This window comes from Pleurodeles waltl, unplaced genomic scaffold, assembly GCF_031143425.1.
Source record: "Pleurodeles waltl isolate 20211129_DDA unplaced genomic scaffold, aPleWal1.hap1.20221129 scaffold_37, whole genome shotgun sequence".
In the NCBI taxonomy this organism is placed as follows: domain Eukaryota; kingdom Metazoa; phylum Chordata; class Amphibia; order Caudata; family Salamandridae; genus Pleurodeles; species Pleurodeles waltl.
Genome location: NW_027150076.1, coordinates 8,293,365 through 8,320,183, shown reverse-complemented (window position 1 = coordinate 8,320,183; position 26,819 = coordinate 8,293,365). Strand labels below are relative to the sequence as shown.

The following is a 26,819-nucleotide window of genomic DNA, read 5'->3' as shown; positions in this document are numbered from 1 at the left end:
CTCCTTTCCACCCTGTACATGTCTAATAGGTCAGCGCCCATCAGAAGATCGAGATTTGGCGTGCCATCGCCAAGGAAGTCCGGACCTTGGGGGTCCACAACAGACGGGGCACCCACTGCCGCAAGAGGTGGGAGGACATCCGCCGCGGAACAAGGAAGACCGCAGAAACACTGCTGGGGATGGCCTCCCAACCTAGGAGGGGTGCCAGTCGCACCATGACCCCCCTGATGTCCCAGATCCTGGCGGTGGCCTACCCTGAATTGGATGGGCGCTTTAAGACATCACAGCAGACACAAGGGGGTGAGTATCAGCACATTCTCCTATCTTTCTGCGCAGTGGAGGCGTCTGGGTGGGGGAGGAGGGCTGTGGGTGACATTAGGCCAGGGCGCTTTCTGTAGTGTAGTCCTCTCCCTTAGGCATGGCCCTGTGCCCCCGGCCCCCACCTCTGTAGGGTGACAAGTACAGTCATTGAAGGTCCAGCATCTCCCATGTGCGCATTTGACGTCTCTTGGCCTGTTGTCTTAGTCAGTAGTACTGAGTAGTGTACCCCGAATGCGCGGCTTAGTGCATTAGGCACCTGTGTCTGTCCTCTCCGCCAACGGTGTTGACATTGCATGCACTCAACCTGGTCTTCTTTTTTCTCCCCCCACCCTTTCTCTTCATCTTCTTGTGCATGTGTGCATTAGCATCATCAGGCGGAGGAGATATGGCATCGGAGCACGAGGGAGCTGCAGGACACAAGGCCCCGGTGGGCCCAGGAACAGACACCGAGGGCACCAGTGATCCGGAGGGCGAGGGGAGCACCACGACGGGGACCGCTGGTGAGAGCAGCGAAAGCGACACGTCCTCGGATGGGAGCTCCCTAGGGGTGGCGGCAACATCCGTGCCCCCCGCCTCTACAGGTACAGCCGCCACCCAGCGCACCAGCCCCGCCCTCCCAGCAGCCCCTCAGTCTTCGCTCCGTGCCGGTTTGCCCAGGAAGGCGCGCGTCTCCTTCGCCCCAGGCACCTCAGCCCCTGCCCCTGTTGCCCCTGCTGCCCTCAGTGCGGAGCTCATTGACCTGGTAAGGACGCTCATTGTTGGGCAGACGACCCTTTTGAATGCCATCCAGGGTGTGCAAAGGGAGGTGCAACAGAGCAATGCGTACCTGGAGGGCATTCATTCGGGTCAGGCTGCCCATCAATGAGCGTTCACTGCTCTGGCCTCAGCACTGACGGCAGCCATTGTCCCTGTTTCCAGCCTCCCTCTTCTGACTGCCTCCAGCCTGTCTCTGTCTCCTGTTCCTCAGCCTATCCCATCCACACCATCAGACCAGCCTGCACACACCTCAACACCCAAGAGCAGCTCATCCAAACACAAGCACCACAGATCCCGCAAACACTCACCCGAGCAACACCCAGATGCAGACATGCCAACAGCCACTGCCACCCCTGTGTCCCCCTCCTCCTCGTCTCCCTCCTCCCTCCCTGTGACGTCTACACTCACACCTGCATGCACCCCAACATCAGCCAGTGCTTCCATCACCACCTCACCCTCCAGTACAGTCCACACTCGTGCAGTCACCACCCCCACTGCCATGTACACGTCCCCTGTGTCCTCTCCCACTGTGTCTGTCACCCCCTCTTCCAAGACACACAAACGCAGGCAGCCACCCACCCAACAGCCATCCACCTCACGACAGCCTACAGCACCAGCACCTTCACCCAATGACAGCACACCTGACTCTCCTACAACCACCTCCTCTACCTCCACTTCCATCTCCACTTCTCCTACCCTTTACCTTGGCCCTAAAAATCTTTTCCTGGCTAACCTTAACCTCTTTCCCCCCGATGACCTCCCCCATCCATCTTCAAAGAGTCCCAAGAGCACCGCAGCCACCACCAGCCCAGCTTCGGGTGTCACTGTTGTGCCTGGGTTCTGGAGCCCACCCTTTGCCAGCAGTGACACATCGATCAGCAGCAAGGACACGTCCAGCCCCCCCCCCCCGGCAAGAGGACCCGCAAAAACAAGGACCGCCGTGCGAGGACCGACAGGGCTGCCCCCAAGGAGCAATGTGCGGCCACTTCACCACCCACACCATCTAGGGGAGGCAAGGGCCCGAGAGCCCCATCAAAGGAGCGGAAGGGCAGCAGGAGCGCGGAGAAGGTGGACCCCACATGCCACATCCCAGCTGGGAAGGAGGACACTAAGGAGGCCAGGAGTCCGTCCCCGAAGGGTCCAGAAACGTCACGGTCCGAGGGCGACTGAGCAGGGAGTCGAGGCCAGGTCTGGCTCCCTTGACCTGCTGGATGAGCACCGCTGAAGAGGGCCCGCGGTGCAGAAGAGCACCGCTGAACCGGGCCCCGCCGTGGAGAAGAGCACCGCTGAACAGGGCCCCGCCGTGGAGAAGAGCACCGCTGAACAGGGCCCGCGGTGCAGAAGAGCACCGCTGAACCGGGCCCCGCCGTGGAGAAGAGCACCGCTGAACAGGGCCCCGCCGTGGAGAAGAGCACCGGTGAACAGGGCCCGCGGTGCAGAAGAGCACCGCTGAACCGGGCCCCGCCGTGGAGAAGAGCACCGCTGAACAGGGCCCCGCCGTGGAGAAGAGCACCGCTGAACAGGGCCCGCGGTGCAGAAGAGCACCGCTGAACAGGGCCCGCGGTGCAGAAGAGCACCGCTGAACAGGGCCCCGCCGTGGAGATAGGCACCGCTGAACAGGGCCCGCGGTGCAGAAGAGCACCGCTGAACAGGGCCCCGCCGTGGAGAAGAGCACCGCTGAACAGGGCCCCGCCGTCTCAAGCACCGCTCCGCTGGGCCCTTCCTCTGAGGCACCGCTCCGCTGGGCCCTTCCTCTCAAGCACCGCTCCGCTGGGCCCTTCCTCTCAAGCACCGCTCCGCTGGGCCCTTCCTCTGAGGCACCGCTCCGCTGGGCCCTTCCTCTCAAGCACCGCTCCGCTGGGCACCGCCGTCTCAAGCACCGCTCCGCTGGGCACCGCCGTCTCAAGCACCGCTCCGCTGGGCCCCGCCGTCTCAAGCACCGCTCCGCTGGGCACCGCCGTCTCAAGCACCGCTCCGCTGGGCACCGCCGTCTCAAGCACCGTTTATGGTTCACTGTGCCCACCATGCCTCCTCCTTGACCAGTGGAGACTGTCATCCACCTGATGGACTGTGGCTTTGCACTCCCCAGGATGGTCCAGTGGGCAGCCCACCCACTGTAGAGACATTGAGAGACTGTGGCTTTGCACTCCCCAGGATGGTCCAGTTCGCAATGCACCCTCTGCAGAGACTTGAGAGACTGTGGCTTTGCACTCCCCAGGATGGTCCAGTGGGCAGCCCAGCCACTGTAGAGACATTGAGAGACTGTGGCTTTGCACTCCCCAGGATGGTCCAGTGGGCAGCCCACCCACTGTAGAGACTTGAGAGACTGTGGCTTTGCACTCCCCAGGATGGTCCAGTGGGCAATCCACCCTCTGCAGAGACTTGAGAGACTGTGGCTTTGCACTCCCCAGGATGGTCCAGTGGGCAGCCCAGCCACTGTAGAGACATTGAGAGACTGTGGCTTTGCACTCCCCAGGATGGTCCAGTGGGCAGCCCACCCACTGTAGAGACTTGAGAGACTGTGGCTTTGCACTCCCCAGGATGGTCCAGTGGGCAGCCCACCCACTGTAGAGACATTGAGAGACTGTGGCTTTGCACTCCCCAGGATGGTCCAGTGGGCAATCCACCCTCTGCAGAGACTTGAGAGACTGTGGCTTTGCACTCCCCAGGATGGTCCAGTGGGCAGCCCAGCCACTGTAGAGACGTTGAGAGACTGTCGCTTTGCACTCCCCAGGATGGTCCAGTGGGCATGGTGGCTCCTCGTGGATCTGGCGTCGTGGACTCATGTGGCTGTGGTGCCCCCCCCTTCCCTTCCCCCTGAGGTGCCTGTAGTTTTTACATCTGATGCCCCTGCAGTGTTCTCTCCAAAGGACTCAGGTCTCCTGTGTGGGCTTTGCCCTTGTTTCTCAAGACTTTGGCCCACGGACATGCTGAATTCGTAGGATGTGCAGGACTTGTTACTTCAGTTATACACTGATGTGTATGTCATTAGTTTTGTTGTGGATATCTTTCATGGTTGTACGCTAATTTTCTGGAGCTTTTTGGTACATAAATATTTATTCCAAATATGATTATGTCCTGGCATTTTTCAGGGGTGTTTGGGTGGTGTCACTGTGACTTGGTGCTCTGCATTGGTGAGTACATAGTTGGGGGGGGGGGGGTCGCATATGTGTGTGCCCGTAACCTTTCGTCCTCCCCCTCCCGTGTGTCGTAGGTGCAGTACTCACCGTTGTCGTCTGCGCCGGACTTCGTACTCGTGGTAGATGAGAAGGTAGACGAGAGCAGGTAGGATGTTTAATTCGGGTTCCATGCTGTCCTCCTTCCTCCTGGAGTGCGTAGTGGTGAGCGTTTTCCCGTCCGTAGTCTGTTTCTGCCGTGTTTTTATCGGCGGTGCTCCCGCCCCGGAAAAGGTGGCGTATTGGTGAGTTGGAATAGTGTGGGCGGTACATTGTCTGCCGCCTGTCTGTTGGCGGTGACCGCCGCGCTGTTTGTTTGTACCGCCGTGGCGGTCGGAGTGTTAAGGTGGCTGTCTGTGTTGGCGGTTCCCGCCAGGCTCAGAATCCCATTTTTTTTACCGCCAGCCTGTTGGCGGGTTGGCCGCCGCTTTAACACCGACCGCCAGGGTTAGAATCACCCCCAAAGTCCACTAAACACCAGGGCCCATATTTATACTTTTTTAGTGCCGCATTTGCATCATTTCTTTATGCCAAAGTGGAGCAAAATTACAAAATTCATTTGTATTTTGTAAGTTTGCGCCATTTCTGCGCCAAAAAGCAGTGCAAATGCGGCACTAAAAAAGTATAAATACGGGCCCAGGTGTTTAAAAACTGAGCCAAAACAAACAAAAGGAAGTACGGCCTACCCTGGCATGGAGCCATGACCCGTCCCAGAAGGGTACTAGTGCCTTTCTGCCTATAGGGACAGGTAGGAAGTTTGTAGCAACTGGGAAGGTTTCCCCAAATATGTCTCCCGGGGAGGTAGAAAGTCCACCTGACCCCAGGAATTTCAACATTAGGGCAAAAAAAAGTGATGCAGGTGCACCCTGGCTTTAGTCACACTCCCACCCCAAATGGCATAAACAAGTCTGTCTGCCTCCCTCCCACCCTGCAGGGGCAGATAGGTTTGCTCCCCAATTTGTGTCTGGGGGCAGAAAGCCCACTGTATGCAGAAATATATTTTAAACAAAATAATGGAGTGGGTCCGGTTCATCCTAACATCAAGCCCATCCTCACCCCTAAAGGCTCAACAGTCTTTCTTCTCCACAGGGGACATTGGATTCTTTTGGATGCTGTCTTCACATATGGGCCAGGAGAGTGTGGCTAACTCCCAAAGTTGTCCACCTGTAATGGTGAATTGCTGCACTTTCTGGGCTTGGGTAGGCTGCCACCTGGAAAAGCCTACCAGACAAAAACAGATCTGAAAACTAGACACCGGGGAGAGTACAGGGCGATGTGCATCATGTGGATCCCACAACAACGTCTTATCCACAATGCCCTGCAAAACTAAAGGTTGACTAAAATCAGACATTTTCCTCACATTTCTGTGAGGAAAATGGCTGTAATCTGCAGAGAGTCACAAGTTTCCTACCACCCAGAGATCCCATATCTCCATGATAAGAACAGTACCCTACTTGTATGGGTGGGCCAAGAGACCATAACACAAAATGCCCTAAAGTGCTACGTTGATAGTTAAGTAATAGGGGTATGAGCTGTAGTATTTGGGGCTGTGCTGTGGTGCCATCCAAGCAAACTAACAAACCTAAGACATTCTTGAAAACTACACAACCAGGGGATTCCCGGGTGGGGTGCCTTGCACGGATCTCATGAGGTTTTCTTACCCTCAATGACTGCAAACCTCAAACGTTCCCTGACATCATGCCCTTTCCTTACATTTCTGTGATTGAAACTTTTGGAATCTGAAGGAATCCACAAAATTCCTAGGATCCAGCCTTACCCCACTTGTGCTGATAAAAAGCAGTGTGCCTCCTGCGTGGCTGAGCCTAGTTCCTGCGACAAGAACGGATCAAATAACGGTCAATTGGAGCCCTTGTGAGTAGGCTCCCATTGACCAAGTTACCCCACCCTAGGTATCTAGTTTTAAAAAATGTGCAAGTTTGCTCGGTTTCCCTAGTTACTGGCTGAGCTAGGGCCCACAATCCACAGATACTCACTTTACAAAAAAAGGGCCAGCTTTGAGTGAAAAAATGTGATGCATCCATTCTGTGTTTTGGGCTTTTTCCTGTTGCCGGCACAACACCTACCCTCACTAGTTAGTTACCATTTTTATCAGGAGACTTGGGGGAACGCTGGATAGAGGGAAGTTTGGAACTCAATGCAGATTGCAGAACTTTTCATCACAGAAATGTGAGGATAATGTGTTTTTATAGTTAAAGTTTGACGTTTGCAGCGTGATGAAAGCCACATACGTCACCCCATCCTGGATTTACCCAGGTGTCTAGTTTTCAGAAATGCGCCGGCTGAGCCAAGGCCCAAAATCCACACCTACCCACTCTGCAAAAAAAGGGTCTATTTTGAGTGGAAACATGCGATGTTCACATTTTGTGCCGTTTCCTATCGTAGGCACTATGCCGACGCACACAAGTGAGGTACCATTTTTATCAGATGACATGTAGGAGAATAGAATAGTAGAACACTTATTATTACCAATTGGATTTCACTACATTTGTGCCTTCCAAAACTAAGCCAGTGAGTAAGAAAGGAGACATTTTGAAAAATACCTTCTAAATCATATGCTAGTATGGGTACGCTAAAGTACAGAGTTGTATAAATAACACTTTTGCAAATTGGCCATTGTGTAAAAAATCTACAGATTAACATGTTTTCACGAATGGCTGTTGTTCCTACTCATTTTCAATATTTCTTTATTTCAACAGTTAGCATCTTTGGGGAAACCTTAAGAGTTTACAGATAACACCCCTTTCTGAATTCTGAGTTTTGTCTACTTTTCAGAAATCTATGGACTTCCTGGATCACACATGGGTTTCACAATGGTTTTCACCACACAGTGGAAGTATGTTCAGGGCACAAAAAGAGGAAAAATGGGCTACCTCTTTAATTCAGCTCTGCAAGTCCCTGAAAGTTGTGAAGATGGTGACTTTAATGCAGCAAATGTTCGATGATGTCGTTTTTAGGGGAAAAAAACAGACACTTTTATCCAGAGCACTTTTTTCCTATTTTCATTCCCACAAAACTCAAAATTTAGCTTTATTGTGCCCATTATCACAATCTCCTCCAAGGGGATCCACAAACCCTGGGTACCTTTACAATACCCAGGATGTTAGAAATAAGAGGAAGCAAATTTGCCATGGGTACCTTATGTGCAAACAAGTTATGGAGACCTAAGCACAAACTACCGCAAATAGCTGAAAAGAGGCTCAGCACATAGGTGTGGTGGGAAGGTCCAGAAGTTAAGGGGTTAATATGAGTAGTCAACAAACATTTCAGCTAGATTTTTTTACCCGAGAGGACCATTAAGGGAATTTTACTAATCCAAATCTGTGGTTTCTGCATTTTGGATCTCAAATTAGTTGAATTAGTTCATTAAACATGGGAGCTCCTGTTACTATAGGAGTCAATTACACAACATTGAGAAGACAGGGGTGTCCCTGATAACGGGGATGCAATAACATTTGTTCTACCTGCACGTGCTGCATATGCCTTTGAAATTTTTTCCTAATGCTTGGACTTTGATCCATAAATACTATTACTGGGCTTTCCATACGTACAAGTATGCAGCCGTTCCTGCACAGCACTAAGCATATCATGACCTTGAGGCCTGCTTACCTATCAAGATCAGCAAAATTTGTTTGTTGGTCACTTACCGCACACACCTTGGAATGTCAGACTGGGTTCTCTAATTCAGGGGCCTCCTGAAACCATACTGGCTGGGTACACACGGTATCCTACATAGGTGAATCAGACAGCGTGTACAGCAGAAGAAAGAAGGCACAGCAGTTCGAGTAGGACGTGCAACATAAACAGAAGGTTCCATACAGGCAATCAATCCATTGACTTTATAAGCGTTGTTATGGGCAAAGCAACAAAATTGCCTTCTGGATTGCTTGCAACACTAACAAGACAAGCAGCATTTTGACTACGTGCCACCTTCAGAAGAGTGCACCACCTGGGGAAGTAGCTACTCTTCTACACATGGCAGACCCTCACTGGTACTACTGGTGTACTAAGGCCAGTACCAATGAGTACAAAGCTGCATCAGCTGTAGATCTAGGAATGAAATGACTGGGCAAACAGTTTCTTCCATCATTCAGAGCAGAGAAGCAGCAGCCTTGGCCATGTGCTAAAGGCTCTCAGCAGTCCCCGTTCAAAAGCATGCTTGGAAGCGTATACATCTGTGAGCTGTGACACCTTGGGGTCATGAGCCATCAAACCACATCTCAAAACAAACAGGCATTGGCAAAGCCAATACGTCACGCCTATGGATGAGCTATTGGCTTTGGCAATCGGGTGGGGGTGGTGAATGAGAGGGCGGGTGGGGTGGTGAACGGGAGCAAGTTGGGGATGTGGTGAATGAGAAGGGGGAGGGCAAAGTGAACGGGATGGTGGATGGGTGGCGGTAAATGGGAACGCGGGCAGGTGGTGGTGAACGTGATGACGGGTTGTTGGTGAATGGAAGGATATGTGGGTGTATATAATGGGACTGGCAAAAAAGCATTCACCAAAAAAAGGTACAGATACTTCAGAAGGATCAGATTCTGGGCAGATCTAGTGTTCATCAAGTGACAGAAAGAGAAAAAAACATTTAATGAATAGTCGGCCTGGGTTGCACAGAAAGGAAAATGCATTGGCAGTTGTGGAATGGGGAAGAATAGTGAGTGTGGTAGATTGGATTATAGTGGAGCGGAGTGTGATAGATTGCAGTGGAGTGGGGTACATTGAATAGGAATAGAGTACAGTGTGGTAGATTGGATTATAGTGGAGCGGAGTGTGATAGACTGCAGTGGAGTGGGGTAGTTTGAAGTGGAATAGAGTACAGTGTTGTAGATTGGATTATAGTGGAGTGGAGTGTGATAGATTGCAGTGGAGTGGGGTAGTTTGAAGTGGAATAGAGTAGAGTGTGGTAGATTGGATTATAGTGGAGCGGAGTGGAATAGATTGCAGTGGAGTGGGGTAGATTGAAGTGGAATAGAGTAGAGTGTGGTAGATTGGATTATAGTGGAGTGGAGTGGAATAGACTGCAGTGGAGTGGGGTACATTGAATAGGAATAGAGTACAGTGTTGTAGATTGGATTATAGAGGAGCGGAGTGTGATGGACTGCAGTGGAGTGGGGTAGTTTGAAGTGGAATAGAGTACAGTGTTGTAGATTGGATTATAGTGGAGCGGAGTGTGATAGACTGCAGTGGAGTGGGGTAGTTTGAAGTGGAATAGAGTAAAGTGTTGTAGATTGGAATATAGTGGAGTGGAGTGTGATAGATTGCAGTGGAGTGGGGTAGATTGAATAGGAATAGAGTACAGTGTTGTAGATTGGATTGAAGTGGAGTGTGATAGATTGCAGTGGAGTGGGGTAGTTTTAAGTGTAATAGAGTAGAGTGTGGTAGATTGGATTATAGTGGAGTGGAGTGTGATAGATTGCAGTGGAGTGGGGTAGTTTGAAGTGGAATAGAGTAGAGTGTGGTAGATTGGATTATAGTGGAGTGGAGTGTGATAGATTGAAGTGGTATAGATTAGCCTGGGGTGGAGTGGGTAAACTGGGGTGAGGTAGAGTAGAGAGGAGCGGGGTAGATTGGGTGGAGTGGAGCTGGGCAGATGGGTGCGGAGTAGATTTTAGAGAAGTGGAGTGAGGTGGGTGGGTGCATTGGAGTGGAGTGGGGTAGGATGAAGTGGTGTTGTGGAGTGAATGACGTAGGTTAGAGTGACGTGGAGTAGAATGACGTGGAGTTGAGTGGCGTGGCATATCGGAGAGTGACTTAGAGCAGAGAGGCGTAAAGTGAGTGGAATGTCGTAGAGTGGAATGGCATAGAATGGAGTGACATTACATAGAGTGGAAGGACATAGAGTGAAGTGGAGTAATATGGAATATGCATGGTTTTATAGCACATTGCCATTACAGACAACACATTTTCAATTGAAATTACCATTACATTTGCATAGAAATTCGGTTTTACTCCACACAAATCATAATGTATGCAAATGTAATCCCCTAGTGTATTGATGTGTTTTAATTGTATTAAAATATTTGTTTCCACCACGATTCAGAATTACAAAAAAATGTGCTTCATTTGTACTAATTCTGAAATGTACTGCAACATCAGCACATTTTTCTTTATTGTGTGCTGGTAAAAAACATCCAATAACCTCATCTCTTGCATGGATACTCAGCAGTCAGAAAAATAAAAATAAACACTATGTTCCCTGGAAGAGAGAGCCTAACAGTTGACCTCTGCCTCTGAATGCACAGCAAATGTGACAAGATAAGAACAGGATTTAAAGGCCAGTTTAAAGAAAGCGAGTTTGTGGAAGAATACAGCAACAATGTTTAGGCTACAGGAGGGACAAATTCAAGCTGGACAGCCTAAAGCAAATAAAACCAGCAAATAGAAAACCAAAAAATGTGAGCCTCAAAGCATAAAGTCAATGGTAAGCAACAGGTGGAATGCATTCCTGGGGCAGGCTTTGACCTAAAAAGTAAGACAATTACTTGCTTAACTAAAAAATGCCATACAAACTTTGAATACTTCTGCAGAACAGGACTTAGGTGACATTGTTAGTGGACAGCCCAACTGAGTGAAAATAGTGCACCAGACTCTTTGAAAACATCTGTTGGTGAATCAGACTGAAGACTACATACAGGTTTGCTCCAGATGGACATGCACATTCTCCAGACAGGGTTTTGATTGTAAAAATACGAATTGAGGGGATATACCACACAGATTTAAAGCACAAATGTATCAGATGCCTACAACATCATTCTTGCAGAGGATCACTGTCCTCCATCCTTTAGAAGGAATGCACCCTCAGGAGAGAAGGAAAATTATTAGCATTTTCCTCCTACAATCCTGAGGACCTCAGGGTAAAGTATGCAAGTGTGAGCTTCAAATCAAGCTCCAGGGCTATATAGAAACCAAGTAGAGGTTGATAAAGAATCTATTCTATATGTCATTGGTGAGCCCCCAAAACAGGCTCAATATCCTCTGAAGCCAGAATCAAAACACGAAGGTTATCTTGAATCAGCTTATTATCAGGGCATTATAGTGCCTTACAGTTGTACATCGAACACCCCTCTTACTAGCAGTAAAGTTACTACTAGTAAAATTACTAGTATTAAAGTTACTAGTATTAACTTACCTTTGTGAATAATGAAAGTAGTAGAGTTACACTTTTGGTCTAAGTAAGACTTCTCCTCTAACTTTACCTTTGTAAATCGGGCCCTATATCTTGGTACCTTTCCATAGTTTTGGGCAACAAGGTTTCTGCTAAACTAGGCTGAAGGGCTTATGTACTCTCATGTGACACACCTAATGTGTGACACGGCACTAGTCTGCCAGGCAGATATATCATAAACAGGTCAAAGAACCTCCACTGATAAGGGACCAAATGGATTCTTCGGATTCCCAGCACTGAAATCGCCCATCAGAGCAGTTCTGTGAAAACTATGCCTGCCAAACCCTCCTTCACCCAGGACAACAGGTGGGATCTACGATGAGTTCAACCAGAGAGTCTTCCAATCAGTCTTATTCAGCAATGAAGCCTTTTCTGGAATTCGGAGGAGTCAGCCAACTATAATAGAGAATGTTTTAGATTTGTCTCTGCCAGTCTTTCTTCATGGAAGTGGAGGCAGGGTCACAGGAGGCCGGATGTGTATTTGACATCCCATGATGGACATCTAGTAAGCAACAGGGGGGTATATCAGGAAAGACACCAAGGGTTGCAATCAGAAGCAGGCGACATGCACAGGGGCTGAACTTTAAGGGGAGAAAAATCCAGTTTCTCTGCCCTCACATGTTCACAAGTTAAATGAGGTTCTCATTGAGTTAGAAATTGTAGAGTTTAGCACCGGGTTTCTTCAAAAACTTTCTGTAGGATTATAATCAACAACTCTACTTTGTGTATTTCTAGAAATCAGCAGCCTCAAAGTAAAATATCGAAGAAAAATTGGAAAAATCTTCTCTTGATGTTGGTAATGTGGAAGTACAGGCCATGTAACAGAAAGACTGGATATCAGAATAAATCTATCAGTGCACTTTACAAATCTGTAAGTACCCTTACCCAAACGGCAGAGCACAGAATTAGTCGTTTACAAACATCCTTCATAACTGTGCAGAATGTGCAGATGCACACTTTAGAAAACACCACAAATAGTGTAAGAAAACAAAGAGCAGAAGGCACAGATTTACCCTTTTGTAAACACCACAAATAGTGTAAGAAAATAAAGAGCAGTGTGCACAGATTTACTCTTTTGTAAACACCCCTCATAATGAAGTAACAACAGGGCTTTGTGCACAGATTTACTTGTTTATAAACATCCCTCATAATGAAGTAAACAACAGTGCTTTGTGCACAGATTCACTCTTTTGTAAACACTCCTCACAATCAAGCAAACAACGGTGCTTTGTGCACAGATTCACTCTTTTGTAAACACTCCTCATAATCAAGCAAACAACGGTGCTTTGTGCACAGATTCACTCTTTTGTAAACACTCCTCATAATCGAGTAAACAACGGTGCTTTGTGCACAGGTTCACTCTATTGTAAACCCTCCTTATACTCAAGTAAACAACAGTGCACTGTGCACAGGTTCACTCTTTTGTAAACACTCCTCATAATTGAGTAAACAACGGTGCTTTGTGCACAGATTCACTCTTTTGTAAACACTCCTCATAATCGAGTAAACAACGGTGCTTTGTGCACAGGTTCACTCTATTGTAAACCCTCCTTATACTCAAGTAAACAACAGTGCACTGTGCACAGCTTCACTCTTTTGTAAACACTCCTCATAATCAAGTAAACAACTGTGCAGTGTGTACAGATTTACACTTTTATAAACATCCCTCATAAAGAAGCAAACTGTGCAGCGTGCACAGATTCACTCTTTTGTAAACACTCCTCATAATCGAGTAAACAACGGTGCTTTGTGCACAGATTCACTCTTTTGTAAACACTCCTCATAATCGAGTAAACAACGGTGCTTTGTGCACAGGTTCACTCTATTGTAAACCCTCCTTATACTCAAGTAAACAACAGTGCACTGTGCACAGCTTCACTCTTTTGTAAACACTACTCATAATCAAGTAAACAACTGTGCAGTGTGTACAGATTTACACTTTTATAAACATCCCTCATAAAGAAGCAAACAACGGTGCTTTGTGCACAGATTCACTCTTTTGTAAACACTCCTCATAATCAAGTAAACAACGGTGCTTTGTGCACAGGTTCACTCTATTGTAAACCCTCCTTATACTCAAGTAAACAACAGTGCACTGTGCACAGGTTCACTCTTTTGTAAACACTCCTCATAATCGAGTAAACAACGGTGCTTTGTGCACAGATTCACTCTTTTGTAAACACTCCTCATAATCGAGTAAACAACGGTGCTTTGTGCACAGGTTCACTCTATTGTAAACCCTCCTTATACTCAAGTAAACAACAGTGCACTGTGCACAGCTTCACTCTTTTGTAAACACTCCTCATAATCAAGTAAACAACTGTGCAGTGTGTACAGATTTACACTTTTATAAACATCCCTCATAAAGAAGCAAACAACTGCAGCGTGCACAGATTTACACTTTTATAAACATCCCTCATAAAGAAGCAAACAACTGTGCAGCGTGCACAGATTTACACTTTTATAAACATCTCCCATAAAGAAGCAAACAACTGTGCAGCGTGCACAGATTTACACTTTTGTAAACATCCCTCATAAAGAAGCAAACAACTGTGCAGCGTGCACAGATTTACACTTTTGTAAACATCCCTCATAAAGAAGCAAACAACTGTGCAGCGTGCACAGATTTACACTTTTGTAAACATCCCTCATAAAGAAGCAAACAACTGTGCAGCGTGCACAGATTTACACTTTTGTAAACATCCCTCATAAAGAAGCAAACAACTGTGCAGTGTGCACAGATTTACTCTTTTGTAAACACCCTCATAATGAAGTAAACAACGGGGCGGTGTGCACAGATTTATACTTTTGTAAACACCCCAAATTCTGTAACAAAAAAAGACCAGTTTGGACAGATTTTGTCTCCATCAATGGCTCTCAGAGCATAGTAAAAAGCATTGCAACATACAGATTAGTACAGTAAAAAGCAATTCAGTGAGCACAGATTTCATATAGTTCAGTATGAACCAGAGAAGTGTGCACAGATTCCTCATACTGCAGTAAGAGGTAGTGCAGTGTGCACAGAAATCTCAGAGTGATCTAAGATGCCCTTATTAGTAGATTAGTAGTGCTCTAGCAGCTTAGGCTGATAGAGGTAGCTATAGCAGAACAGCTTAGGCTGAACTAGCTCCTACTATACCACTTATATCATATAGCACTATATCATAAGATCACAATACTCAGAGTTACTAAACATAACTTTATTTTAGTGACAATGTGCCAAAAATAAGAGGAATCAATTCCTCAGGGATACCCAACATGGCTGCATGGGTACTAAACTCTACCTCAGCCCAACCTAAGGCCTTAGGTCATTCCCTAAGAGACAATCTACAGGTAAGGTAGGTGATACCACCACCTGCTTAGGGCCAATAACTACACCCCTACTAAGCTGAACTGCACCTAAGGGGAGAGACTGAGTGGAGTTACTGACATCAGTAACCTGGTACTTCTGTCCAAGGAGATGTTGTGCAGGTGATATCAAGTTTTCAGATACTGGCACCTGTGTCCCTGTAGGCCTGGGCCTCAACACCATTTATGGAAACTGACTGCCTGCACTGTAAGGGGACAAACAGCCAGTGTGGCAAGGCCAATGCCACCAGGTGAACAGATTCCTCATAGAGCAGTAAGATACAGTGCAGTTCACAGATCCCTCACAGTGCAGCAGGATGCAGTGAAGTGCACAGATCCCTCACAGTGCAGTAAGATGCAGTGTACAGATTTCTCACAGAGCAGCAAGATGCAGTGCAGTGCACAGATTTCTTACAGTGTAGTAAGATGCAGTGCAGTGTGGACACATTCCTCAGAGTTCAGTAAGATGCAGTGCACAGATTCCTCAGTGCAGTAAGATGCAGTGCAGTGCACAGATTCCTCCCAGTGCAGTAAAGATACAGTGTACACATTACTCACAGCGCAGTAAGATGCAGTGTAAACATTACTCACAGTGCAGCAAGATGCAGTGCAGTGCACAGACTCCTCACAGTGCAGTAAGATACAGTGCAGTGCACAGATCCCCTCTTTAACACAAATGGTGACCACAAACACCCCCAGGGCCGGAAGCAAAGCCCCCCAGAGGTCCCCGGATAGAAGAGCCCAGCTCAGCCTGGCTCCATCCAGAGATTCCTCATAGTGCAGTAAGATGCAGTGCAGTGCACACATTTCTCAGGCAAGTAAGATGCAGTGCACAGGTTCCTCACAGTACAGTAAGATGCAGTGAAGTGCACAGATTGGTCACAGTGCAGTAAGATGCAGTGCACAACCCCTAAGTGCAGTAAAATGCAGTGCACAGACTCTTCACAGTGCAGTAAGATACAGTGCACGAATTCCTCACAGTGCAATAAGATGCAGTGCAATGCACACAGATTCCTCATAGTGCAGTAAGATACAGTGCAGTGCACAGATTCCTCATATTGCAGTAAGGTGCAGTGCACAGATCCCTCAGTGCAGTAAGATGCAGAGCACAGATCCCCTCTTTAACACAAATGATGACCACAAACACCCCCAGGGCCGGAAGGAAAGTCCCCCAGAGGTCCACGGATAGAAGAGCCGAGCTGGGCCTGGCTCCTGACAGAGATTTCTCACAGTGCAGTAAGATGCAGTGCAGTGTGCACAGATTCCTCATAGTGCAGTACAATACAATGCAGTGCAGTGCACAGATTCCTCACAGTGCAGTAAGATGCAGTGCAGTGCACAGGTCCCTCACACTGCAGTAAGATGCAGTGCACAGACTCATCACAGTGCAGTAAGATGCAGTGCACAGATCCCTCACAGTACCATAAGATGCAGTTCACAGATTCCTCACAGTGCAGTAAGATGCAGTACAGAGATTCCTCACAGTGCAGTAAGATGCAGTGCACAGATTCCTTGCAGTGCAGACTCCTCACAGTGCAGTAAGATGCAGTGCACAGATTCCTTGCAGTGCAGTAAGATGCAGTGCAGTGCACAGGCTCCTCACAGTGCAGTAAGATGCAGTGCACAGATTCCTCACAGTGCAGTAATATGCAGTACAGATTCCTCAGTGCTGTAAGATGCAGTGCACAAATCCCTCACAGTGCAGTAAGATGCCGTGCAGTGTGCACAGATTCCTCACAGTGCAGTAAGATGTAGTGCACAGATTCCTCAGTGCAGTAAAATGTAGTACAGTGCACAGATCCCCTCTTTAACACAAATGATGACACAAACACCCCCAGGGTCGGGAGGAAAGCTCCCAGAGGTCCCCGGATAGAAGAGCCCAGCTCAGCCCGGCTCCTGGCAGAGATTCCTCACAGTGCAGTAAGATGCAGTGCACAGATCCCTCAGTGCAGTAAGATGCAGAGCACAGATCCCCTCTTTAACACAAATGATGACCACAAACACCCCCAGGGCCGGAAGGAAAGCCCCCCAGAGGCCCCCGGATAGAAGAGCCCAGCTCAGCCCGGCTCCTGGCAGAGATTTCCTCCAGGATTATTCAGTCTATTTCTACAAACACAGCAGAAGGTGCTGACAATCTCCTACCTGAGCAGAAACCTGTGCAGACATTTCCAGGCTCTCTCCTCCTCCTGGGGCTGGGGGGGGGGGGGGGGGGGCAGGTGCAGATTTGGGGTCTGAGGTGGCGGGGGCTGTGAGGGTCTGAAGATGAAGATAACTGCACAGACAGACAGGGGGTCCCTCCTCCTCTGCAGCAGGCTGGACACAGATGGAGAGGCCGGAAGTGATGTCAGCATCCGCTGCTGCTGCTGTCTCTGCCACCGCTGACCCGGAAGAGGAAATCCTTCTCCCTTTCATATAATGTGCTCAGTGGATTTCATCAGCAGGCGAGGAGCGCCCTCCGGTGGCCGCTGACGGAACCGCCGCCTCCAGGAAGGAACTGAAATTTCGACTTTTATTGAATTAAATATATGAAAATGCAGGTTTTGTTGCTTTGGAGATTTCTGTTGCTTCCTGTTGTGTTGTCCCGCCCTCCCTGGTGTGTGGCTGCTGCTGCAGAGAAGTATTAACAGCTTCACTTCACATGAGCATCTTCCAAACACTGAGGTAGAGGACTGAAGTGTATTTACATCACACACTCCACTCTCATTCTTCCTCGCCATGTTGTGTCGCAGACAATGTGACGCCGCGCACGGGCGCTGTGGAATGCACAGGTCTCACTGCGTGTGCTGTGCTCCTGGGCGTCCGTCTAACTTCTCCTTCTTAGAGTCGTGTCTCCCTCACAAAGCACTGTATGAACCGCTCTTTGACTTTACCCCGCTACTCTCCATGTCTTCCAGGGCAAACTCTTCAAGCGCCTCCAGATGTGTCTGGGTGTGTCCTGTTCCACAATCACTGAGGCGGAAGGGGGGCAACAACATGAACCTAGCTCTCATCGGTGGCACACGTAAGGCAGCACAGCAGCAAGGATGACATGCTGGTTCTGCAACACAGCAGCAAAGCAGCAACGTCCCAGTGGTAGGCACCCAAGCTGGCAATGAAGCAGTCCAGCCTTAGATCCAGGGCACCAGGATGTTCCTTACTGTCCCCAGCTTTTTTGCCATCTCACTAGTGACACTTTGGCATGACATTTGTTCATGCCTCTGCCTCATGATACCAGAGATGTCAACCAGAGATGTCAACCAGAGATTGCTGGAGGCCATGGAGCGGAGAGTAGGTACCTCTTATGGGGGACAAGTTGTCCTTATTCGGAATGAGGCATCCTTGGACTCCCGGAGTTCCGACCATGGTCTCCATCCCCACCCTCACCTGATCTGCCAGCTCCCACTCGACCCCTACCTCGCTCCTTTGGAAGGTTAATTGTGGGTCCTGGGAGTCCAGGTCTCCGTGTGGGCTGGCAGCTGGTGTCTGTTGCAAATTGGGCAGATCATTTGGGGATCCTGGGATGCTGCCAACCCTGCCCGTGACAGGAGATGGAGTCTGTATGGCACCCAGGAGTTGTTGGAGGGTGTCTTGGTGGATGATTTGCAGGTGGTCATCGCCATCCTTGGGAAAGTCCAGGACAGACAGCTGGGCAGGAGGTATGGCATCATCCGCTGCAAAGATAGAAAGGTATGTTAATGTTAGCCTCTGCTAGATGTTGACATGAGTAATCTATTTAATAATCGAGGTTTCTAAAGGTGCACTTTCGCCCCTCAGTTATGTGGTCCTAGCAGTACACTGTGTAACCAGAGTGTCATTGTTTTTGCTGCTCTGCTGGTAAATAAGTACCCCTTTCACACATGCCACTGCGTGTTAGGTGAGTTCCATGGGTGTTGCGTAGGGTGTTCCATTATAGCACCCATGGAGGCCAGAGATTTTTTGCGCATTCCCAGATTTGGTTTTATTGAAAAATGACAGATTCCTAGAACCCCTCAGGGGTGGCACTGAAGTGGTCTAAAGGGGAGGATTGATGTATTTCTCCAGAATTACGTTCTCTTGCAGTGTGTGCTGCATTATGCAGCACGCATTGAAGTGGTAGACAGCATTCCTGTTTGTTAGTGTACAGGCAATTGTCCTTTCATACACATGGTAAATCAAACCTGCAACACAGGCACACTTCCACCATGGTGCAAGGATACCTGTGTTGCTGTTGGAATTATGGAATGCACAGGTATGCACTGCTTTTTGTGGATAAAACACATCCCTGCATTTTAAAAGTATTGTTACATAGCACAGTAAGCTGGGTTGCAGCACCACAATACGTGATTTCCACCTACATAGGTCCCTGAGTTGAATAGTGTTGTGTGGTACACCTGTTGGCCATGGGTATTGATGCACAGTTTAGCAACATTTCCATTACATATGGATTGTTGTCACATGCACTTTGTGCCTGCTCTGAGGGGATGGGCCATGTCCTGATGGTTAGCTTATCTCACTGACATTCTCCCCCTGACATCCAGTTATGAGTAGTTCATCTGCAGAGTGTCACACAACATTTGACTCTAGTCCACACCTGTGTATTTGTAGGGACCTCCTCAGATTACCTACACAGGTGAGTGGCACACAGTGTTCATACCCAGATCAAACCTTAATTCTTAAATGCCTGCAACATGTTGATCATGCATGTCCATATCCAGTGTGACCACATGTTGTTTTGCTGTGGATGGCAGTGGTTGATGTTTTACCCAGCATTGTACTAGCAGTACAGACATCAGAGTCACACATCATTGGGCCCACCCACTTCAGGCTGTGTTCTTCCATAGGTTGTATCATTTGTGGTGGTTAGGTGTTTCTTGTTATCCCTTGTCAAGTCCGTGTTTGACATCCTCTAGATTGTACTTGTGGCACCATGAGACAATGTTCCATCAGACTCCCTCCTGGCACGCGCCACATGTTCCCCCCAATCCAGATGACATGTAGCTTGTATACCCCCAGTGGTCTTTTCTCAGCAATCCCTTCCCAGGTGTGCTACAGGCATTGCATAGTCAGACCCAGTGGCCCTTGTGTAATTGTGTAGGTACCATTTAGTAAACATTCCCACCTCTGCAGTATGCACGGTCTCCCACTTCACACAAAATGTAATTTTGGCATGCACAGTCAGCACCTAGCTTGCGGAGCAGTATCAGCGCCCCACCATGCCCACAATCAATCAATGTATGTGCCCACACATGGTCCAGTGGTGTGCATCTCTTAAATCCCCCTCCAAATGATGATTTGGGATGAACCCACATATACTCATAGTAGGAGGCTGGCCTGGCTTGTGGTGGGTACCAGAGGTACTTACACCTTGTGCCAGGTCCAGTTATCCCTTATTAGTGTAGAAGAGGTGTTTCTAGCAGCTTAGGCTGATAGAAGGTAGCTATAGCAAAGCAGCTTAGGCTGAACTAGGAGACCTGTAAAGCTCCTACTATACCACTGGTGTCCTATGCACAATATCATAAGAAAACACAATACACAGAAGTACTAAAAATAAAGGTACTTTATTTGTATGACAATATGCCAAAAGTATCTCAGTGAGTACCCTCAGTATGAGGATAAGTTATATACACAAGATATATGTACACAAACCAAAATTAGGTAAGAAAAGTAATGCAAACAGTGTAGGATTACAATATATTGCAATAGGAGCACATAGGTATATGGGCAACACAAACCATTTACTCCAAAAGTGGAATGCGAACCACGAATGGACCCCGAACCTATGTGAGCTTGTAGAGGGTCGCTGGGACTGTAAGAAAACAGTGAGGGCTAGAAAAATAGCCCACCCCAAGACCCTGTAAGGTAGGTGTAAAGTTAACCTACAACCCCAGAGAGCACAGAAGTCTTGATAGGGGGATTCTGCAAGGAAAACCAACACCAGCAATGCAACAACAGTGGATTTCCGGACCTGAGTACCTGTAAGACAAGAGGACCAAGTCCAAGAGTCGCGACAGTGTCGAGAGTGGGCAGGAGCCCAGGAAATGCCAGCTGAGGGTGCAAGGAAGCTGCCACCGGATGGAAGAAGCTTGGAGTTCTGCAAGAACGAAGAGAGCTAGGGACTTCTTCTTTGGAAGATGGATGTCCCACATCGCGATGAAGCTTGCAGAGGTGTTCCCACGCAGAAAGACTGCAAACAAGCCTTGCTAGCTGCAAGGGTCACGTTAGAAGTTTTTGGGTGCTGCTGTGGCCCAGGAGGGACCAGGATGTCGCCACTTGGAGGAGGGGACAGAGGGGGCACCCAGCAACTCAGGGAGCCCTCACAGAAGCAGGCAGCACCAGCAAAAGTACCTGAACAGGCACTTGGAAGGAAAGTGAACCGGAGTCCACGCGAAGTCACAAAAGGGAGTCCCACGATGCCGGAGGACAACTCAGAAGGTTGTGCACTGCAGGAAGGAGTGTCGGGACCCTGGCTGTGCACGAAGGAAATCCTGGAAGAGTGCACAGGAGCCACGGCAGCTGCAAATCACACGGTACCCAGCAATGCAGTCTAGCGTAGGGAGGCAAGGACTTACCTCCACCAAACTTGGACTGAACAGTCACTGGACTGTGGGAGTCACTTGGACAGAGTTACTGAGTTCCAGGGACCACGCTCGTCAGGATGGGAGGGGTCCCAGAGGACCAGTGTTGCAGTCTTTTGGTGCCTGCGTTAGCAGGTGGAAGATTCCGTCGACCCACGGGAGATTTCTTCAGAGCTCCTGGTGCATGGTGAAGGCAGGCTACCCCCAGAACATGCACCACCTGGAAACAGTCGAGAAAGCCGGCAGGATGAAGCGATACAAGGTTGCTAGTAGTCGTCTTGCTACTTTGTTGCGGTTTTGCAGGCGTCCTGAGCAGTCAGCGGTCGATCCTTTGGTAGAAGGTGAAGAGGGAGATGCAGAGGAACTCTGGTGAGCTCTTGCATTCGTTATCTAAAGACTTCCCCAAAGCAGAGACCCTAAGTAGCCAGGAAAGGAGGTTTGGCTACCAAGACAGGTAAGAGCCTATCAGAAGGAGTCTCTGACGTCACCTGCTGGCACTGGCCACTCAGAGCAGTCCAGTGTGCCCCCTGCACCTCTAAATCCAAGATGGCAGAGGTCTGGGACACACTGGAGGAGCTCTGGGCACCTCCCCTGGGAGGTGAAGGTCAGGGGAGTGGTGTAGACTGGCTTATGCAGAGATGGGCACCATCTGTGCCCATCAGAGCATTTCCAGAGGCTGGGGGAGGCTACTCCTCCCCAGCCTTCCCACCTATTTCCAAAGGGAGAGGGTGCAACACCCTCTCTCAGAGGAAATCCTTTGTTCTGCCTTCCTGGGCCAGGGCTGCCTGGACCCCAGGAGGGCAGAAACCTGTCTGAGGGGTTGGCAGCAGCAGCAGCTGCTGTGGAGACCCCGGAAAGGCAGTTTGGCATACCCGGGTACTATGCTAGAGACCCGGGGGATCATGGAATTGTCCCCCCAATGCCAGAATGGCATTGGGGGGACAATTCCATGATCTTAGACATGTTACATGGCCATGTTTGGAGTTACCATTGTGACGCTATACATAGGTAGTGACCTATGTATAGTGCACGCATGTAATGGTGTCCCCGCACTCACAAAGTCTGGGGAATTTGCCCTGAACGATGTGGGGGCACCTTGGCTAGTGCCAGGGTGCCCACACACTAAGTAACTTTGCACCCAACCTTCACCAGGTGAAGGTTAGACATATAGGTGACTTATAAGTTACTTAAGGGCAGTGGTAAATGGCTGTGAAATAACGTGGACGTTATTTCACTCAGGCTGCAATGGCAGGCCTGTGTAAGAATTGTCAGAGCTTCCTATGGGTGGCAAAAGAAATGCTGCAGCCCATAGGGATCTCCTGGAACCCCAATACCCTGGGTACCTCAGTACCATATACTAGGGAATTATATGGGTGTACCAGTATGCCAATGTTAATTGGTAAATTTAGTCACTAGCCTGTTAGTGACAAATTTGGAAAGCAGAGAGAGCATAACCACTGAGGTTCTGGTTAGCAGAGCCTCAGTGAGACAGTTAGGCATCACACAGGGAACACATACAGGGCACATACTTATGAGCACTGGGGCCCTGGCTGGCAGGGTCCCAGTGACACATAGACTAAAACAACATATATACAGTGAAGTATGGGGGTAATATGCCAGGCAAGATGGTACTTTCCTACACTCATTAGTTTATCCACACATGGTCCAGTGGTGTGCATCTCTTAAATCCCCCTCTAAGTGATGATTTGGGATGAACCCATATATACTCATTAGTTTATCCACACATGGTCCAGTGGTGTGCATCTCTTAACTCCCACCGCCAAGTGATGATTTGGGATGAACCCACATATACTCATTAGTTTATCCACACATGGTCCAGTGGTGTGCATCTCTTAAATCCTCCTCCAAATGATGATTTGGGCTGAATCCACATATACTCATTAGTTTATCCACACATGGTACAGTGGTGTGCATCTCTTAAATCCTCATCCAAATGATGATTTGGGATAAATCCACATATACCCATTAGTTTATCCATACATGGTCCAGTGGTGTGACATCTCTGAAATCCCCCTCCAATTGATGATTTGGTATGAACCCACATATACTCATTAGTTTATCCACACATGGTCCAGTGGTGTGCATCTCTTAAATCCTCCCCCAAATGATGATTTGGGTTGAATCCACATATACTCATTAGTTTATCCACACATGGTCCAGTGGTGTGCATCTCTTAAATCTTCCTCCAAATTATGATTTGGGATGAACCCACATATACTCATTAGTTTATCCACATGTGGTCCAGTGGTGTGCACTTGTTACATCCCCCTCCAAGTGATGATTTGGGATGAACCCACATATGCTCATTAGTTTATCCACACATGGTCCAGTGGTGTGCATCTCTTAGATCCCCCCTCTAAATGATGATTTGGTGTGAATTCCTGTGGTCCCTTTAGTGGCAGCTAGGAACAATCTGGGGAATTTAGCCAAGCCTCGTGCTCTGCCAATCCATTGCTTTTCCTATGTGAATGAGTGACACACCTTGGAGCTTGTAGATGTTCCCCTGGGTTTCATGACATACTGCGCGTTCCTGCCCTTAGTATTTGACACAGCATGTCCTTCTGCACTGCAGTGTGTAATTTCCTCATACATGAGGTACAATGTGAGGTACACGTGGACAAAGGCTGCACTTCAGAGAATGAGTTGAGGGAAGTAATGGTTGTGTAATGATCAGTGCTACTTATGAGTGATCATTGTGCATTACATCTTTTTACTGTTTCACCATATAAGTGCCAGCATGCTAGCCTTTGGCCTACAGAGTGTGTGTTACAGTGCCAGGGCATTGCTGCCTCCACCTTATGCTATTGCGTAGTGCCCACATTGCCCCACATTGTAACTTACCCTGTGCTTGTTGTTTGTCTTCATACACCACACTGTCCTGTCCTGGGGTTCCTGCCACCAACTCCTCAGGGATGAGCGCTGCCACCATCTTCTCCAACTCATCAAGGTGCTTTTGGGGTGCTGGACTTCCACCTCCGGCCTGCAGTGCTGCCTTCCTTTGTTCTGCGCTTGCAATCGTGCCAGCGTTTCCTACAGAAGATGACTGCCTCTTGACCTCATTCACACTGTTTACCTTGTCCACTGTGTACTGCCATGTGGCCTCTTTCCTCCCTAATGGCAACTTGGAGGTGACGAAGAGCTGGTGTTGATGCTCCTTTACCTCCTTGATCAGGATGCTGATCTCCTCCTGACTGAATTTCCACTTCCTCTTCCTCTTGCCCTTCTCCCGGGACTCTGACTGTGAATCCTGGCTTGTACTAAGGTTGTCCTGGGGTCTCTGCTCGCCTGTGGGGTCCATGTCAGCTTCAGCAGTGTTGTCAGTGTGTTTGTTTGTGCTCCGGCGTAGACGTCCAGCACATTTTACAACGCTTTTTGGTGCGAATATGACTCTCGGCTGGCTAGTGGCAGATGGGCGCTAATCAAGCTAGTGTCACTTTTGCAGCACTAGGGTCATTTTTTTTTTTTTGCAGCATGGCGCACAGGCTAGCACCTTTTTTTTATGTTAGCATGATCCTAACGCCATGCAGCGCTGTTTTGTAAATATGGCACAAGCATGGTGTTAGTATCTGACGTTAGCCGATGATAAACGTTTTGATGCACAACTGCGCTAGAGCAGTTGTGTGTCATGTCTTGTAAATGAGCCCCTAAGTTCGATGTATAATTTTAGAGACCAAGGGCGTTATTGGCCATTAAGAGCTCTGCTCATAGAAGCAAGTGCCCTCACTTACCCAAAGGTGGTATAGTTCATCACTGGGCAAAAGAATACTAGAAATGTTTGGTGTATCCCAGTATAATGATCTGAATGGAGCTTGAACTAAAATTGACTATAGAGCTTTCTTAATAGTAATTTAATTAGGGTGAAAATATCTAAGCCAACATTAAAAAAAGATGTGGGAAGCCTAGAGATGCAATGATCCTAGCTTCTCCTGAAGGAGTGTGATCAAATAAATTCCATTTAATACAGATTTACGGTCGACATGTTTCATTCCTGGATCATCAAAAAAGATCCAGTGGCATTTCTTCAAGACCGAAACGTGTATGTACCTAATCTTCACTTAGGGAGGTTAAGGATTCTCTAATATGAATGTGGTCCCACCTCAGTGTCAAATATACCATAGAATTGGAAGACGTACACGTATATGTGTAGGTTCTTAGTGTTAGTCACCCCCCTATAGTAAAGTATGTGCCCTTTGGTGATTGTGGATGTCACAGTCTTGGTGTTTTTGCCTAGTGCGATGTGGTGGGCCATCCCGGAATGTATAGAGGGAGTCAATAGTTCTGTATTCTGGCTGCTAAGAGCTGGAATTCTTTACTGCTCAAAAATCAATCTTTATGTAGCCAAACTAAATTTTTCAACAGCTTTGTCGCCTATCAATAATTTCACCATCATGCACTCATTCTGTCCTTTCACTAGTTGAGATTTGGATGAATGGTGTTCTGTAAATCAGAAACTCATAAAATATATTTATATAGATATAATGTTATCATGAAACATTTAAATAGTCAGTGACGAGCTAGAAACTCTTCTAAGGACCCAGCTCGATGTTGGACTCTTCTGGGAAAGTGCCACGGTGCTTGATGCATTTACAGACACAAGTGATGATGGAAATGAGCATCATTTCTCACGCATAAGGGCTTTGGAGGTAATTGTCGTGCACTGCAAGCATTAACTCTGAGAGATACAGCACACATTTTTCTTCATTCACTTCTTGTGCTTTCGGACACTGTTCTCTGGTTGTCACAGAACCATCAATGTTGCATAAAATGACCAACACCACAACCAGCTATGAATATTCTCCAGTGTGTGCTTTGTAAATTAATCCTTAAAGTTATCTGAAAAAACCCTTCTTAGTCCTAGTATTGTTCACAGTGTTGTTTCTATAGGTAGCATGATCGTGTGTGCTTTGATATGTTTCTTTGTAGCTCTTCTTCACCCCGCTTTGTGCTAATGTTCCAATGTGCTTCATGGTATTTCAGCAAATGAGCAACCGCTGGGAACAGACACTTTTATGATTCTACAAATATCTGTGTTTTTGTTCTTTCCTACTAGTTGGGTCGTCTATCATCTGCTGTTTATCATCTGTATTTGAATGGCCCACATAATTGTAATTTTATTATTTGCTGTACTTATTTCCTCTTCGTTCGCTGCATCTCTATAATTATTCCTACATGTGTTCAGTGAGTGCGTGTGTTTGCTGGTATTTTTTGGGGTTTGATAATTGACAAAGGGTCTTCACACATTCACTGCAACTGATTTTTTTTCTCCAGTGTATGCTTGCTGATGATGTTTTAGGGTCGATGAGTTGCTAAATCTCTTCTCGCATTCATTACACTTGAATGTGTTTCCACTGTGTGTGTTCGCTGATGATTCCTTAATGTTGAGTAACGAATAAAACTACTTCCACAATCATTGCAATGGTATGGTTTGTCTCTTATGTGTGTTCGCTGATGTCCTTGTAGGTTTAATAATCAAATAAAGAT

General features: G+C 47.9%; 1 pseudogene; it reads right to left on the bottom strand.

Annotated features, from left to right (window-relative positions):
• LOC138276133 (zinc finger protein 850-like) overlaps window positions 1-26,819 on the bottom strand; it is a 170,525-nt pseudogene that overhangs the window by 34,297 nt on the left and 109,409 nt on the right.